Source organism: Lactuca virosa, chromosome 4 (assembly GCF_052849685.1).
Source record: "Lactuca virosa cultivar CGN04683 chromosome 4, Lactuca_virosa_CGN04683_v6, whole genome shotgun sequence".
NCBI classification, from domain to species: Eukaryota; Viridiplantae; Streptophyta; class Magnoliopsida; order Asterales; family Asteraceae; genus Lactuca; species Lactuca virosa.
The window spans coordinates 382149833-382166547 of NC_136429.1; positions in this window are offsets into that span (position 1 = coordinate 382149833).

Here is a 16715-nt window from a genome sequence, read left to right on the forward strand (position 1 = left end):
GAACTTGCAGACTTTGGATCTTCAATACTTGTGATTGCTAGAGGTTCACTTTCTAGGTTCCAACAATCTCCCTCTAAGTGAACTTAGCAATCTAGTCAGCTTAGTTGGCTTCCTCTTGGATGAACACATGAGCTCTGAACAACCAATCTCGGACTTCAAGATACCATTGAAGTTGACTTATAAACTTGGACTTCACATGCTGTTAAAGGAAAAAGTTACACTCTTAAACTTATCGATCCGCAGTCTTGTATTGCTACCGTATATCATTTGGCTACCGCAATCAGTTTTGCTACCGCAATGGATGTTTGTCTACCGCAACAACGTCTACCACGGTGAAGATATTTTGTTACGTCAACTGACTTAATGTGTTAGCATAGTTTTATCCAGTGAAATTTTCATGGTCACTTAAGTCAGTAGTTTATTATTGTTTTTTTCTGATGTAACTTAATGGAACTCTATAAATAGAGTCTCCTTTCTTCATGTAATCTTACCCCATTTACCACTTCTTAACGATCTCTTGAACTTTCACTTAAATACAAAGATCATTCTCTCATATCTCTATCTTATCTAATATTCGAGATCCTCTTCATCTTAAACTGATCACACTTACTAACTTGTGTTCGAATGCAAACCTCGTTATGAATCAGTTGAATGCATACTTGATATAACTTGTTGTCATTTACATTTCCTTTACTTTTCCGCAACTAACTATTTAACATTTCATACTTATTATTGTTTAGCTAACTTGATCCTTGAGATTAACTTATTCTGCAACTATTATCTTGTACTAACGTTTGTTCAAGTGTTTTCCCAAGTTTTTCTCTCAACAAATGGTATCAGAGTCAAAGTGGTTGGTTTTTTAAAAAAAAACTCTGATTTTGAAAAGCCTTCTATACCACTAACAACTCATTCTTCAAAAAAAAAAAAAAAAAAAGGAAATATGGCACAAGCATTATCATAGAACGTTTCCAACAGTGTTGGAGGCTCGAATAGAGCACCAATACTTGTTGTAAATAAATATCACCATTGGTGACAAAGAATGGAAATGTATCTTAAGAGGCTCGGAAGAGACGTGTGGAGATTTGTGGAAGAAGGACTCCATGTCCCTGTTCTTACTCATGTTCAAGCAGATGGTGCTCAAGCACGACTAGGTGGAGGTCAGGCCGCAATGTATTGACCAACCAAAGATGATCTCGACAAAATGGAGAACGATGCTATAGCCTTCTATGAAATCTGTTGTGGTGTTGCTCCCGATAATTTTGACATCATCATCAAATGCAAATCTTCTAAGGATATCTGCGATGTGCTCAAAAATCTCTATCAAGGGTCAGAACAAGCTCAAGATAAGAAACTTGTATTCTCAGGAGACCAGTAGATAGGTACGCGCATTGGGATTCAGAAGATGGAGCCGTATAGCTTCATGTCTTATTTTGTTATTTACTTTGTAGTCTATGTTATGTGAACCACATACTTTGTAAACACTTTCTTTCTAATGAAATGGTTGTTTATTAGTTTGATTACTATGATGCATGTATTGTGATACTAAACATGACGTCCTCCACCCCCGAACGTTCCCCCCGTTCCGGTTTTGGGGTGTGACAAGTTTCTTACCATTAGTACCCAACAATTCCAAAAAGAGACAAGGACTAGTATCTCCAACCTTGAAGCACAAAAGGGAGATATAGTTATATCTATAAGTAAGTTGGAGTCCCGTGGCAAACTACGTTCTCAAACCGAAAAGAACCCAAATGTCAATGTAGTGACTTTGAGAAGTGGTAAACAAACCGGAGAGAGTAGTTCCAAGAAGAAGTCAAGGGAAGACATAGGAAGCTTCAACTTCAAGGGTTAGAAGAATTAAGAAATGACTCTTATCAAAACTAGAGAATTTACAAGGATAAAACGAAGCTTTTCCACGACAAGTCCATCACCCGGAAACATTTTGAACCGGGACATAGGGTCTTACTCTACCATTCACGAAATTTCTTGGCAAGTCAAGGTCAAGGTGGATTGGGCCTTTTGTTGTGATCAAGACCTTTGACCATGGAGCGGTAGAAATTCAAAGTGAAGAAATGGGACAAGTTTTAAAAGTCAATGGGCACCGTGTGAAGCCATTCTATGAAGGTCTTAGTGCGAATGCTCTTGAAATCATCCATTTGGATGTCCCGATGTGTTGAATCAACTTAGGAAGACGTCTCGCCAAAGACGTTAAAGAAGGGCATTTTTGGAAAGCATTGTGCTTTCATCTATTCGAAATTCAATAAATTGTTTTATAAAATGTTTTTGGGATTTTAAAAATGATATTTTTGAAAGATTTCACACTTCATTCCCGTTTTTGTTCCAAACCTTTGTCAAATGTTCAAAACCGGGCCTTACGGGAGTCATTTTGGCCAGAAATCAAGTTTTTAGAAAATCAAATTTTTTGAAGTGCTGGAAGTTAACCCGGCCTGCACAAGGTTTTAGCCTGAAGTTCACGCGGCCCACATAGGGTTCTATGCTGCTTATGTGCGGCCCATTCGTTGATCGCGTAGAAGAATCCCCTCAATTCTTGTTCATCACATGCAGCTAGTACGCCACCTACGCCTTACCCGCACAGCTCTTCCAACACTTAAAGAATTTTTCCGAGATTCAGTTTGTACGGCCTTCGTGCCGGTTCCATGCGGCCCGCATGAGTCGGTAAAAAATATTCTGGGAATTCAGTCATTCGAGAGAAACTAGACGCGGCCTGTGTGCGGCCCGCGCCCTACCCGGTTGTAACACCTTGACCGGATTTTTAATGAGTTGACCAATGTTGACCTTCTTGACTTTCATGACCACATGGATTAAATATCCAATTCATTCTTCTTTTTCCATTCACCCATCGATACTTCTTCTTCCCTACCCCATTCTCTCTCAAGACGCCATTGAAGCCCCAAACAAGAACTCGATTTCCCGGAGATTTACCGGTCGGAATCCCGTGAAACCACCGCCATTCTTTGCTATTTTTCCTCTTCTAAAAACCCTATCCAAATGTTTCCCCAATCTGTGGCCGGAATTCTGGGCGCCACCACCCCCCTCCGCCGCCTTCATCTGCGTTTTCAGGCCAACTCCGGCCACCTTTGGAAAATCCGAGCACGGGGTTTTGTTCCTCTTACCGAGGGCTTTCCAACCACACGAATCTTCACTCAAAAGGTCACTAAAATTTTTTGCCGGATTTTAAGTGCCGCCGCCACTCCAGTCGCCGGAAAATATTTTTGAAGCATGTTTTTTGGGTCGTTTCAACAATTCAGACGTTAACTCGAAGCAAACACATAAGCTTGGGGTGTGCCTTGGAGAATCTTATTGGTGGTTGTAATTTCGCTTCCACAATTTGTTCCGGTTATGAACAAAATGGGTACACTCGTTCCTTTCACTTGATTATTTTCATATTTAATACCCATTTGTTGTTCGAATTGAGTTGTCGTTTGTGTGGTCTTTAGTGTGATTTGAGAGTTATTATTTTCAAAAATTTATCCCTAGTCAAATTTCTAAGCGTGAACCGGACTTACTTCATCTAAAGGTGGGTCAAAAGGCAAATCCACGGACCCCCCATTTCATTTGTTAAATCGTGAGAACCGTAAAACATATGAATTTCTCACTTCCAACAAACGGCAAGTCAAATCGACAAAATTCCTCAATAGAGAGTTTGTTGAAGATCTCGGGGTGCTCGAAGGAGTTCAAGCACTATTTGACAACATCGGATGGGGTCAACTTATTCATAACCGTGCAGCCACATACATTGAACCAACCTTAGAATTCCTTTCCACATTCGAACCTGATGACGGAGTGAAAACCGTAACTTTCCAAATGCTAAGCGAAAATCGATCATTGCCATTTAGGGTTATGAATGCTCTAATGGGCACCCCGGTGGACCATACGTATTCCCAACAAGATCCTTGGCCCGCAACCTTTAATGAGCACCACTTTTGGCAACAAATTGCCCACGAACCATGGTATTCATCGTCTTCATCCAAGGCTTCCTCGATTATTCTCCCATGTTTACGTCTAGCCCACCGAGTCCTGACATGCACCATTTTTCCCCGCTCCGAAGTGGGTCAAATTTCTAAAGCTAAATTAATTTTTTTTTGGTGCATGACACGTGAAAATGGACCTCGACCGGATTTTGCATCATTCTTCTTCACCAAATGTCACAATCTCACCACCATGGACACCGGGGACATTTTTATTGGAGGATTGATCACACTCATTGCGTGTAGACCCCCACTTTAGCTACATCTTTCCACCCTTCCATTTGAAAAAGCATCTGGCCCCTCTCGTCTTGAAATCAATGCACTCCGACGAATGCAAATCATCTGCGACTCGCTCGATGGTCACATATGGAATCTTGATGGTCAGCCATACCTCATTCTCCCTCATGAGTATATCGGGTCATTTGAACCAACCGACCCCGAGCATTGGGTCATTCCATTCGATTACCCTCCACCTGTTGATCATGTTGATGACCATTTTCGGCCTCCTCCATAACATTTTGACCAGCCCCAGTATCCTCCGCAACAGCAGGGGGGACACGAGATCCCATCATATTTCCCCCTACATTCTTTGACCAGTTCGCCATGATGTTCTCCACCGTTCAGCGCATCGACACTCAGCCACAGGAGAACACTCGATCCATTCAGGATTTGGTGACCTGCATTGATTGGTTGGAGCAGTCATTCCCACCCACTTCCCGTCAGGTCCAGGACATGTGGGACCACCACTACCGCCAGGACACTTTCCGCCGCCCGACCCTATGATTTAGGTCATTTCCGCCCTTTCCTTAAGCATTAAGGACAATGCTTGTTCTTATGCTTGGGGTGGGGGATTTCCCTTTCTTTTTACTTTTTCATGCACTTTTTAGTTAGGTTGGATAACATTTTAGTTTTAAGCTAATTTGCATTCATTTTTTTTATAAAATTCAAAAAAAAAAATTATTTTCTTCTTTTCCACTTTTTATTTTTGCATAACATTTTGCTTAGGACATTAGCATGCTTGCATTTTTGTTGTCTGTTTATTCTCACCCCCCTCCCTTGGATGCCATGGAACAGGTTCATAGTTATTGTATCATTGTTGGTCCAGGATCTTGTTGCTATCTCACACATGGAACCGGGACCATTAGGATGCAGTTTGGGACTTCATACTTGGGATCAACTGTTGGAGCTTAAAGGAGTAAGTGATCATGGTCAGGTAGTTTTCATGAAGAATTATGGATGCAATACTAACAACTATAGGATATACTATAGCAATTGATTTTTTTAGCCCTGCGGTCCATGCCGCCGATAGGATCACACTTGATAATGTTTGAACCGTTAGGATGAAGCACTGGTGCTTGTCCCCGAGTAGAATCTATATCCGGTCTCCTTGCATCACCATTTTTTTGCTGATTTCTTAGGATTATAGAGAGTCTTTTAGTCCGCATTTGGACATTTTCATATTTTTTTGGAAAATCACAAGTTTGAAAAGGAGCATACATCTTTATTATAATTACCTTTCGGTTCCACTTACATAATTTTGGGAACCAATTTTCGAGTAAAAAAGTTTGCTTGATAAAAAAAATCGATATGTTAGTGACCTTCAAGTATCCCCTTAAAAAAACCGAGAGGCTCAAGCAAATTCCAAGAGGCATTTATCCTAGATGGGTGACCGGTTCGATTATTGAACAAAATTTTCTCATATTTTGGTCACCCGGCGTATGATTGCTCATTTAATTAGGAATGTTTTATACATATATATTGTGACAATACAGAACTTCTATCTTGTACAACTATTCGATTCAATCAATGTTAAACTCGTTTTTTCTTATCTTTTAGCACTGTTTAAGGGTTCGTTTAAGTGTTCTAAGCTTGAGTACAGCCAAGGTTGAGATTAGGGATGAGTTATCAAGTCGTAAAAGTAGCAAACCGGGCCATACACTCCTTTAGGAGGAGTGTACGTCTGTACACATGGGTGTACGACCGTACACCCCCTTATGGCCGCACACCCACCCATATATATATGAGTGGACCTTCCTTCCTTCATTCCTTTCTTCTCTTGGCTTCACACTACTCCCTTTCTCTCAAGCTTACTCAACCGTGAACCCTCTAAGGCTTCAAAACATGAGTATTCCATCCTCTAGCTTGTTATACTTGAAAGACCTCTTGATCTAAGCCTTGATTCATCAAGTTTCAACATGATTCATCATCCTTTGAAGGTGTACGGCCGCACACCTTCATAAGCTGGGTCGTACATACCTTAAAGACCCTCCAAAGTGAGAGTTTGGCCCCGATTTTCTAGTTGGACATGATCCTAGCCTTGATACACCTTAAAGTCGACAACTTTAGCATGAACATGAAGGATGTACGGCCGCACACCCCCTTGTATGGCCACACACACCTCTTAGGGCCGCAAACCAACTTTGATGATCTTTATTGGCCTCAAACTTGCATTACAACTAAGCATGGGACCTCGAACACTTCATGGATGCTATTTAGAACCTTGGAAACACCTCAAAAGCACATCTCATCATGAGTGTATGGTCGTACACTCATGGGCCGCACACCCTTGGCCGTACACACCCTTAGGTTGGTCGTACACCTCCCTCACTAAATCACATAAGGTTTTAACACTTAGTTCAAGTGTTTCCAAGTCTTTAGGGTGGTTTCCTATCATGTCTAGTTGAGAAACACCCTAATTTGAATCATATATGTGTTATTACATGTTAAATAGGATCCAATTGTGTTCGAGGCTTCACTTCACACTCAGCTTCTCGTATCGATCTCTCATACAAACCACTCACCCGAGGTGAGTTCATACCCCTACATTTTTCCGAGTTGTTAATGTTTTCATGGGGGGAATACAAGCCAAACATAAATGGTTTTATGAAATTTATACAAAAAGGATTTCAATGAACTTAAAACGGATGCAATCGAGACAAACATACAGTTCTATACGTTTATAAAATATTTAGATATTTTATCCCTTCTGTATTATGCTGAGCATAAGGGACGTTTTCAACTTACAAGTTTAACCACACAGTTTTCAGATCAATACATGATTTTACACATACAAACACACAACCTATAATACGTATAGTTTGGGATTTCATACGAGCTTATACATATACAAACATACAAACTATAATAGGTATAGTTTGGGAATTCATACAAGGTTATACATATAAAACATACATACTATAATAGGTATAGTTTGGGGGATAGATACAAGGTTATACATATACAAACACACAAGCTATATTAGGTATAGTTTAGAAATTCATACAACAGTTTACAAACCTTTCGGTTATTCATAAAAAGGGTTTTTCTATATTATTACTTGTAAAGTCGTTATTCTAATTGGAGACACGTCGTTTGGCGCTTACAAACTTAACTAAGTGGAGGACTACCCCTTATGATCCAGAATCTCCACGAGGGAGAGCGTGATTTTTGTGTATAGATCTATACGGGACTCACTATCCCGCACCTTGCTGCTAGCTACAGTAGGACCGGCAGGTCTACGGGTGACAAAGTCATAAAGGATACTGGTGCCCGATTCGCGCCATATCAAGTTAATGTATGGTCATAAAGCTCGCAAATAGATAACAATGATTTACTTATGTAGTAATATACTATACATGAATGTAAGGCCCGTGTTTCTAGGCTAGGCATTAATATTGACATAATGGTCTAGGTTAACCTTTGTAACTCATTTAGAAGAAATGAAAAGGATTATGTGAATATTATGTGTTTTATGTGTTTTATGCTTAATTACTAGGAGTTAAATAATTAAGAATAAAAATGAGCGTCAAAAATAAATATTAGATAAAGCCGATATCTATTAAGAAAGTTGTAGTGGTCGTGACAAGGATTACGAATATATAAAGAATGCCGAAATCCGAGTTATAACGAAGAAGTTATGACATGTCGTAGTTTCACGACAAAACCGGCTCGGTGCTGAATGTCGTAAAAAGTGAGTTTTTGATAAACTACTTTTTAGCCTTAGTGATCTAAACGAAAATCGTAGTGTTCGTTAAACCGAGAGTAGGTATAAAAAGAACACCCAAATCTGACTTCGTATGAGGAAGTTATGATTTCTCGAAGTTTCGGCTTAGCAGTAGACAGCTAAAAACTCGAATTTTAGATCGATTTATTTTTAGCCGACACAACCTAAATGAGAATCGAAGGTTTCGTAAATAGTAGCACAACGGTAAAAAGTCTGACGAAAACGGACTTCGGATGAAGAAGTTATGAATTTTTAACGAAGTTCCTGTCCCGGTCTGTTAAAAATAATAATATAAAAATTATAGTCAAAATTAGCCGACGAAGTCTAAACGAAAGTTGTAGAGCGTAATTTTACCTATGCATTCATATAAAGAACGTCAAAAACAGAGTTCGTATGCGAAAGTTATGGATTTCATAAGTTTTGTCGCGAAAAACGAGAAAAATCCCCAAAACCGAGGAATTTCGCACACGTGGACTTCGGCCACGTGTCCTCGCTTCGCATCTGACGCGTGTCCGAAATCTGCTGAGTCACGAAGCCACCTGGCGAGGCGTGTCATGTCCTTCCGAGTCCGAGCTGCAGTCCAATCCGCTGACTACACGTATAAGCTTCGGTGGCGAGCCTCGCATCCGACGCGTGTGTAGTGACTCATCCGTCCGAGCCTCGCAATGAGCCACGAACCCCCTCATCGGACCCGGACTTCGGTCCAATCAGAACATGCTAGCGAGGGCCTCGCATGCGCAACCAACGTGAGCTACTCTTCGGATCTGCGACGCGTGGCTTCTTCTCAACCATCGGATCAGGAGGCTCGGCCCTATAAATAGGATGGTGCGAGACCTCCCGGGTATACTTTGAAAATTTGTCATTTTTTGCCCTTTTTTCAATATTTCTTTCATTTCAACTTCCCTCGAAGCCCCGATATCAATTATAACCCCCGGAATACGCCACGAAGTGCCCGAGAAGCCCGAAAAATTTATCTTTTCGGTTTCGAAGCCCGACCCTTTGCAGAGCCTGGTTTCTCAATAAAACTCCCGGTTTTATTAGAAACGATCATTTTACGAATGTAATTGCTGCCCGATTTTCATTAAATCAGGTGAGTGTGTAGTTACTTTCACCTTACACATAGATATGAAGTATTTTATATAAAATACGTGCTGTGTGAATATTTATTGTTTGTTTATTTGAGTTGGATGTTGAAGGAGTGATTTATACATGTTTTTAAATAATTTAAACTGTATATATATTTTTATCTACAAAAATGTTGGGTAAAACATGGGTAGATGAAATAATGGGTGTGTGATGAAAGGTGAGTTGGATAAAGGAGATGATCAGTAATATTGATCGTAAGTTGAGGGTGAGTGGTGAAAGGAGATCATAAGTTGAGGGTGAGTGGTGAAATATGAGAAAAGCCTTACCCAAACGGTGACCCCCGTCATTCAACAGAGTATGGATGACAACCATGGACTATTCTAGATTGTCTGCGGAACACTAGCAGGCTTGCAACCTGTAGGTGGGTGAACTATATGTTCATAAGGTGTACTCTAAAAACCCATTGACATGTATGACAAGGGTGAATACTGTCACCAATACTATCGATAAATGAGAGCTATGAACTTAGCACATGTTGAATAAACCTTGGCAGCTATGGACATAGTGCCTTTTGTATAAACCCAGGTGATGATGTGACTTCGTGCCTATTCCTTAGGATGAATCCTTAGGAAGGAGTGATAGTTGAATCTTAGGGTAAACCCTTAAGAAATTAATAAGATAATGGGGTTGGGGTAATTTGGTTGATTGATTGACGTTTAAGTACGATAAATTTATTTATTGTGGGTTGAAAACCCTATATGCTCACCAGGCTTCCAAGCCTGACCCACTCAGCTTTTTATATTACAGGTAGTGGACCCTGAGCATAGTCGGATGATGATGAGTGATTTATGGATTATAGGCCAGTAGTTATGAATAACTGTTGTAAGGCTTATAATGTCTTGTTTATGCTTTTGATCTGTATCGGAACATGACATCCCGAGGTTTTGAGATAAAAGGAAATTGTATATTTCTTAAAGAAAGGTATTGACAAAATTTTATCATGTTTTGTTTTGGGGACCATTTCCGCAACATCTTTTAAAAAGATTTCTCTGATTTTATTTTAAAAACCATAAATTAAATTGGTCTTTTCTGGCCGAGAAATTAGGGGATGTCACAATGAACAATGATAATTGGGTACAATTATGGAAAAATACATGATTTATTTATGAGAACTAAAACTACTATACATACTGGTAGTAACCAAGGATTTCAAACAGAACATTTCATACAAAGATTTTTCATACAAAATTCATCATACAATGCATCTGGTATTAGTCCAATCATACAAACATTTTTACTAGGATATCTCACTTTTACTGAAGAAAATATTGGATTTTCTTGGAATCATGCAAACATTTTACAGATTCATCAACAAGTTTTCACCGCAAAACAACGCTTATGAACTCACCAGCTTTATGCTGATACTCTTTCAAAACTGCTTGTATTCTCAGGTAATCAGTAGACATGTACCTCCTGGAGTTTTGAGAAGTCGGAGCGATTAAAATCATGTCTTTATATTTTACTTACACTTTTGATGTATTCAAACAAGACTTAAACAGATGTAAACCTTTTTTATATATGTATTCAATGTAATGGTTGTGTTTACTATGATTGCTATAATACAATGGTTGTGATAATATACATGATGTCATCCACCCCTGAACATTTCCGCTATTCCGGTTTGGGGTGTGACAGATTGGTATTAGAGCTATTGTTTATAGTGAACTAAGTATACCGAACCTTACATGGTATACAACTATAAACACTAAAGGGCTGAAGTACTCTGAACTAAAATTATACTTTTAAAATATAAGTATTTCATAAGAAGTATACAAGTATACATGCATAACAGAACCAGAGTCATAAGTAGAACAAAACAAAAGTATTTGGATGTTGGACACTGCGGTTAAACCTGTGCAGTTATGTAATCATGTCTAGGGTCAATATAGCCTGATCAACTGTATTTATTCAATACATCACCAACATGTGCTTGGGAGTGACTGTGGTGTTGCGGCAAGCCTAAAACTTACCAAGTATACATACATCAGATTTCAGTAAAACAATAACATACAACTTAAAATACTATAGGAGTATTTTAGCTAAAGCCGAATACAGTACAGAGATTCATTCCAAGTGTTGCTACATATTTCTTCTTAGAGATAGTTACTTGCGATAGTAACCCTCCTCTATATATCGCTTCGTAGAACACTTTAACTTTCAGAATGAGATATATCTTGTTTCATATATCTTGATTCCAATTCAGGGGACTTATCATCCTCTTCTTCATGATTGTTCTAGAACAAAATGTCTCCCCGAAGAAGACCCACTAGACGGAACAACGACACTCCACCACCGCCATCTCCTCAGCGTGATCCTGTTATGTTCCAGGCAGCAGTTACAGCCGTCGTGACTGCAACAATGGCACAAGTAAACTCTGGTGGATCCGGAAGTAGTACTCATCCCCAGAACCTCGATGATCAGGGACATCAGAAGGAGTGTTCCTACAAAGACTTCATGAACACAAAACCCAAATCCTTCGACGGCAATGGAGGCGTTATTGCCCTAACTCGATGGTTCGAGAAGATCGAATCCATCTTCGAAATTTGCGCCTGTTCCGAAGCAAACAAGGTGAAATTCGCCGCTTGCACTTTCACCGACAGAGCATTGACCTGGTGGAATGGTCAAGTCAAATCCCTAACCCTACCAGTGGCTAATGCCATGGGTTGGGAAAGTCTGAAGGAACTGATGCTCGCTGAATACTGCCCAAGAGGCGAGGTGAAAAAGTTAGAGCACGAACTATGGAACCTGAAGATGAAGGGTTCCGACATTGATGCCTACACAGCTAGATTCTGTGATCTGGCTCTTCTTTGTCCGGGAATGGTCACCCCGGATAGCAAGAAGATTGAGAGGTACATTTGGGGACTGGCGCCCCCAACCAAAGGAAATGTTTTGGCTGCTAGGCCCGCTACATTTGATAGTGCCAAGTGTCTGGCGCAGACTCTCATAGATCATGGGGTTGATTTGGATGCAGAAGCAAACGCTCCTGAACAACCGAAAGGTTTGTAAACTGTTGTATGAATTTCCAAACTATACCTAATATAGCTTGTGTGTTTGTATATGTATAACCTTGTATGTATCCCCCAAACTATACCTATTATAGTTTGTATGTTTGTATATGTATAACCTTGTATGAATTCCCAAACTATACCTATTATAGTTTGTGTGTTTGTATATGTATAACCTTGTATGAAATCCCAAACTATACCTATTATAGGTTGTGTGTTTGTATGTGTAAAATCATGTATTGATCTGAAAACTGTGTAGTTAAACTTGTAATTTGAAAACGTCCCTTATGCTCAGCATAATACAGAAGGGATACAATATCTAAATATTTTATAAACGTATAGAACTCTATGTTTGTCTCATTGCATCCGTTTTAAGTTTATTGAAATCCTTTTTGTATAAATTTCATAAAACCATTTATGTTTGGCTTGTATTCCCCCCATGAAAACATTAAAAACTCGGAAAAATGTAGGGGTATGAACTCACCTCGAGTGAGTGGTTTGGATGAGAGATCGATAAGAGATGCTGATCAAGCCTGTTATGGCTGTTATGGCGGTATGTTCATGTGAGTCTCTCCATTTTGAAGTTTTCTTTGGTTGCTAGGAAGTGAGCGGATTGAGTAAGTCTATCGACAATTACCCAGATGGCGTCGTGCCCACTCGGAGATCTGGGTAACTTAGTGATAAAACCCATTGTAATCATTTCCCACTTCAACTTAGGTATCTCTGGCTGTTGAAGTAAACCTGAGGGTTTTTGATATTCTACCTTCACCTTGGCGCAAGTCAGGCACTTGCCCACGAAAGTAGCAATCTCTGCTTCCATGTTCGGCAACCAATATAGTCGTTTGAGATCCAGATACATTTTATCTGAACCTGGGTGAACGAAGTATCTAGTCTTGTGAGCCTCATTCATGACAACCACCCTGTACCCGCCGTACTTTGGGGTCCAGATCCGGTTCATGAAATAGTAAGCTCCGTCTCCCTTGACCTCTAAGTTCTTTTCCATTCCTCGTAGGGCTTCATTCGTCATGTTCTCTGGTTTTATGGCTTCCAGCTGAGCCTCTCTAATTTGTGTGGACAATTGGTAATGGATGGTCATAGTCAATGCCTTCACCCTACGACCTATATACTCCTTTCGGCTGAGGGCATCTGCTACCACATTGGCCTTGCTGGGATGGTTGCGTATTTCGCACTCATAATCACTGAGTAGCTCTACCCATCACTGTTGTCTCATGTTCAGCTCTTTCTGATCGATGATATGGTGTAGGCTCTTATGGTCAGTGAATACGGTGCACTTGGTTCCGTAGAGATAATGTCTCCAGATCTTTAACGCGAAGACCACTGCTCCCAACTCTAGATCATGAGTTGTGTAATTGACTTCGTGTTTTTTTCAGCTGCCTCGAGGCATAGGTGATAACGAAGTCTTGGTCCTGATTGGATGCATCACAGTAGACAACGAAGTCTTCTGTCCCTCCGGACAGGGACAAGATAGGTGCGCTGCATAGGGCCTGCTTCAATGTTTGAAACGCAGTGTCCTGTTTTTCTCCCCAACTAAAGGTTACACCTTTCTGTGTCAGGGTGGTTAAAGGCTTAGCAATTTTGGAGAAGTTTCGGATAAACCTACGATAATAGCCAGCGAGACCCAAGAATTGACGGATTTCTGTGGGTGTCTTTGGTGCTGACCAATTCTCAATCGCTTTGATTTTGGAAGGGTCCACGTGTATGCCTTCCTCGCTAACCATGTGTCCAAGGAAGGTTACCTTCCTGATCCAGAACTCACACTTTGAGAATTTTGCATATAACTTCTCTTCCCTTAATATTTCTAGCACTAGTCTCAAGTGTTGTTTACGATCATCTTCGCTCCGTGAATAGACAAGTATATCGTCAATGAAACACGATCACTAACTTGTCTAGGAAAGGGCAGCACACCCGATTCATTAGGTCCACGAATACTGCCGTTGCGTTGGTTAGACCGAGGGGCATTACTATAAACTCGTAGTGTCCGTAACGAGTTCGGAACGCTGTTTTGGGAACATCATTCTCGTGAACTCGTAACTGATGGTACCCTGATATAAGGTCTATCTTCGAGAAATAACTGGCTCCCTGAAGTTGGTCGAAAAGATCGTCGATTATGGGTAAGGGATAATGGTTCTTGATGGTAAGCTTGTTTAGTTCTTGGTAATCGGTGCACATCCGAAAGGATCCATCTTTCTTTTTCACAAATAAGATCAGGGCTCCCCAGGTTGAGGAACTCGGCCTTATGAATCCTTTGCTTATTAGCCCATTAAGCTGGCTGGATAACTCTTGCATTTCCACCGACGCTAGACGATAGAGAGATTTAGCTACAAGAGTAGCTCCGGGGATTAAGTCGATACAAAACTCGACTTGGCGCTCGGGAGGAATTCCTGGAAGATCTTCGGGGAATACATCAGGAAAGTTGCAGACTTCGGGAATGGTCTCGAGGTCTTTAACTATTTGCGTTTCATCAACAACATGAGCTAGGAATGCATGGCACTCCCTCCGAAGATACTTCTAGGCTTTGATGCGTGAAATGATACGAAGGTTCGAACTGAGTTTATCACCATAAATAGTGAGGGCTTCGCCAGAGGGAAGATTGAGACGGATAGCTTTCTCATAGCAAAGGATATCAGCATGATTGGGAAAGGAAACTGGCATAAGATCGATGGGAAAGGAATGATCGTCTAGGGTAAGAGTACAACCTATGAATATGTCGTTAGTGCTCTCTTTCTTTCCATTAGCATCTCGACGGTAAATGTTTCAGTTAAAGGTTGGGATTTACATTTGAGTAGATTTTTGAATGCATTACTAACAAAACTCCTCTCCGCACCAGAATCGAAAAGAATGCATGCATAAGAGTTGTCAAGGAGCAACGTACCCGCAACAACGGTAGGATTAGCGACTGCTTCCTCCTGGCCCACAGCTAGCACCTTCCCTGCGTTGCCAGCTGTTGTTGCCTCGGGGCAATTTCTTTTGAAGTTCCCAATCTCTCCACAGCCATAAGAGGCTTGACATTGGAGGATATGTTGAGAGCCTGCATCATCGACATCGGCATGTCGTGGGACACTCATCTACCCTTGGTCGAATTTTCTTACAACAACAGCTACCATACCAGCATCAAGGCTGCGTCGTTTGAAGCCCTCTATGGCCGTAAGTGCAGATCCCCTCTGTGTTGAGCTGAGGTGGGTGACGTGCAGCTAGTCAAGGGTCAAGTCCCTGATAGCACTCTTACGGTTCCTGAAATCATCCGAGAGACGACTGAAAAGATCGTACAAATCTGAGAATGACTTAAAGCATCACGAGATAGACAAAAAAGGTACGTCGATAAGAGACGAAAACCCTTGGAATTCCAGGTAGTTGACCGTGTCCTTTTGAAGGTCTCACCCTGGAAAGGCATGATACGCTTTGGAAAGCGTGGAAAGCTAAATCCAAGATAGATAGGACCATTCGAGATCCTCGCTAGGATCGGTCCCGTAGAATACAAACTCTAGTTACCCCAAGAACTTAGCAACGTACATCCCGTCTTCCACGTGTCGAACCTAAAGAAGTGTATGTCCGATGAGACACTTGTGATTCCCCTCGATGAGATCGAACTAGACAAGAGCTTACACTTCGTAGAGGAACCAGTTGAAATCATGGACTGGGAAGTCAAACGAACGAAACAAAGTCGCATCCGGATAGTGAAGGTCCACTGGAATGCCAAGCGGGGACCTGAATTCACTTGGGAGCGTGAGGCTTCAATGAAACAGAAGTACCCTCATCTTTTTCCAAGTCCATGATTTGTATCTCTATTCTTGAATTTCAGGACGAAATTCACTCTAACGGGGGGATGATGTGACAACCCGGAACTTCTCTCTTGTACAACTATTCGATTCAATCAATATTAATCTCGTTTTTGTTATCTTTTAGCATTTTATAAGGGTTCGTTTAAGTGTTCTAAGCTTGTGTACAACCAAGTTTGAGATTAGGGATGAGTTATCAAGTCGTAAATGTAGCAAACCGGGCCGTACACTCCTTTAGGAGGAGTGTATGGTCGTACACATGGGTGTACGGACGTACACCCCCTTATGGCCTCACACCCACCCCTATATATATGAGTGAACCTTCCTTCCTTCATTCCTTTCTTCTATTGGTTGCACACTACTCCCTTTCTCTCAAGCTTACTGAACCGTGAACTCTCCAAGGGTTCAAAACGTGAGTATTCCATCCTCTAGCTTGTTATACTTCAAATACCTCTTGATCTAAGCCGTGATTCATCAAGTTTCAACATGATTCATCATCCTTTGAAGGTGTACGACCACACACCTTCATAAGGTGGGCCGTACACACCTTAAAGACCCTCCAAAGTGAGAGTTTGGCCCCTATCTTCTAGTTGGACATGATCCTAGCCTTGATACACCTTAAAGTCGACAACTTTAGCATGAACAAGAAGGGTGTACGGCCGCACACACCTCTTAGGGCCGCAAACCCGCTTTGATGATCTTTATTGGCCTCAAACTTGAATTACAACTAAGCATGGGACCTAGAACACTTCATGGATGCTAGTTAGAACCTTGGAAA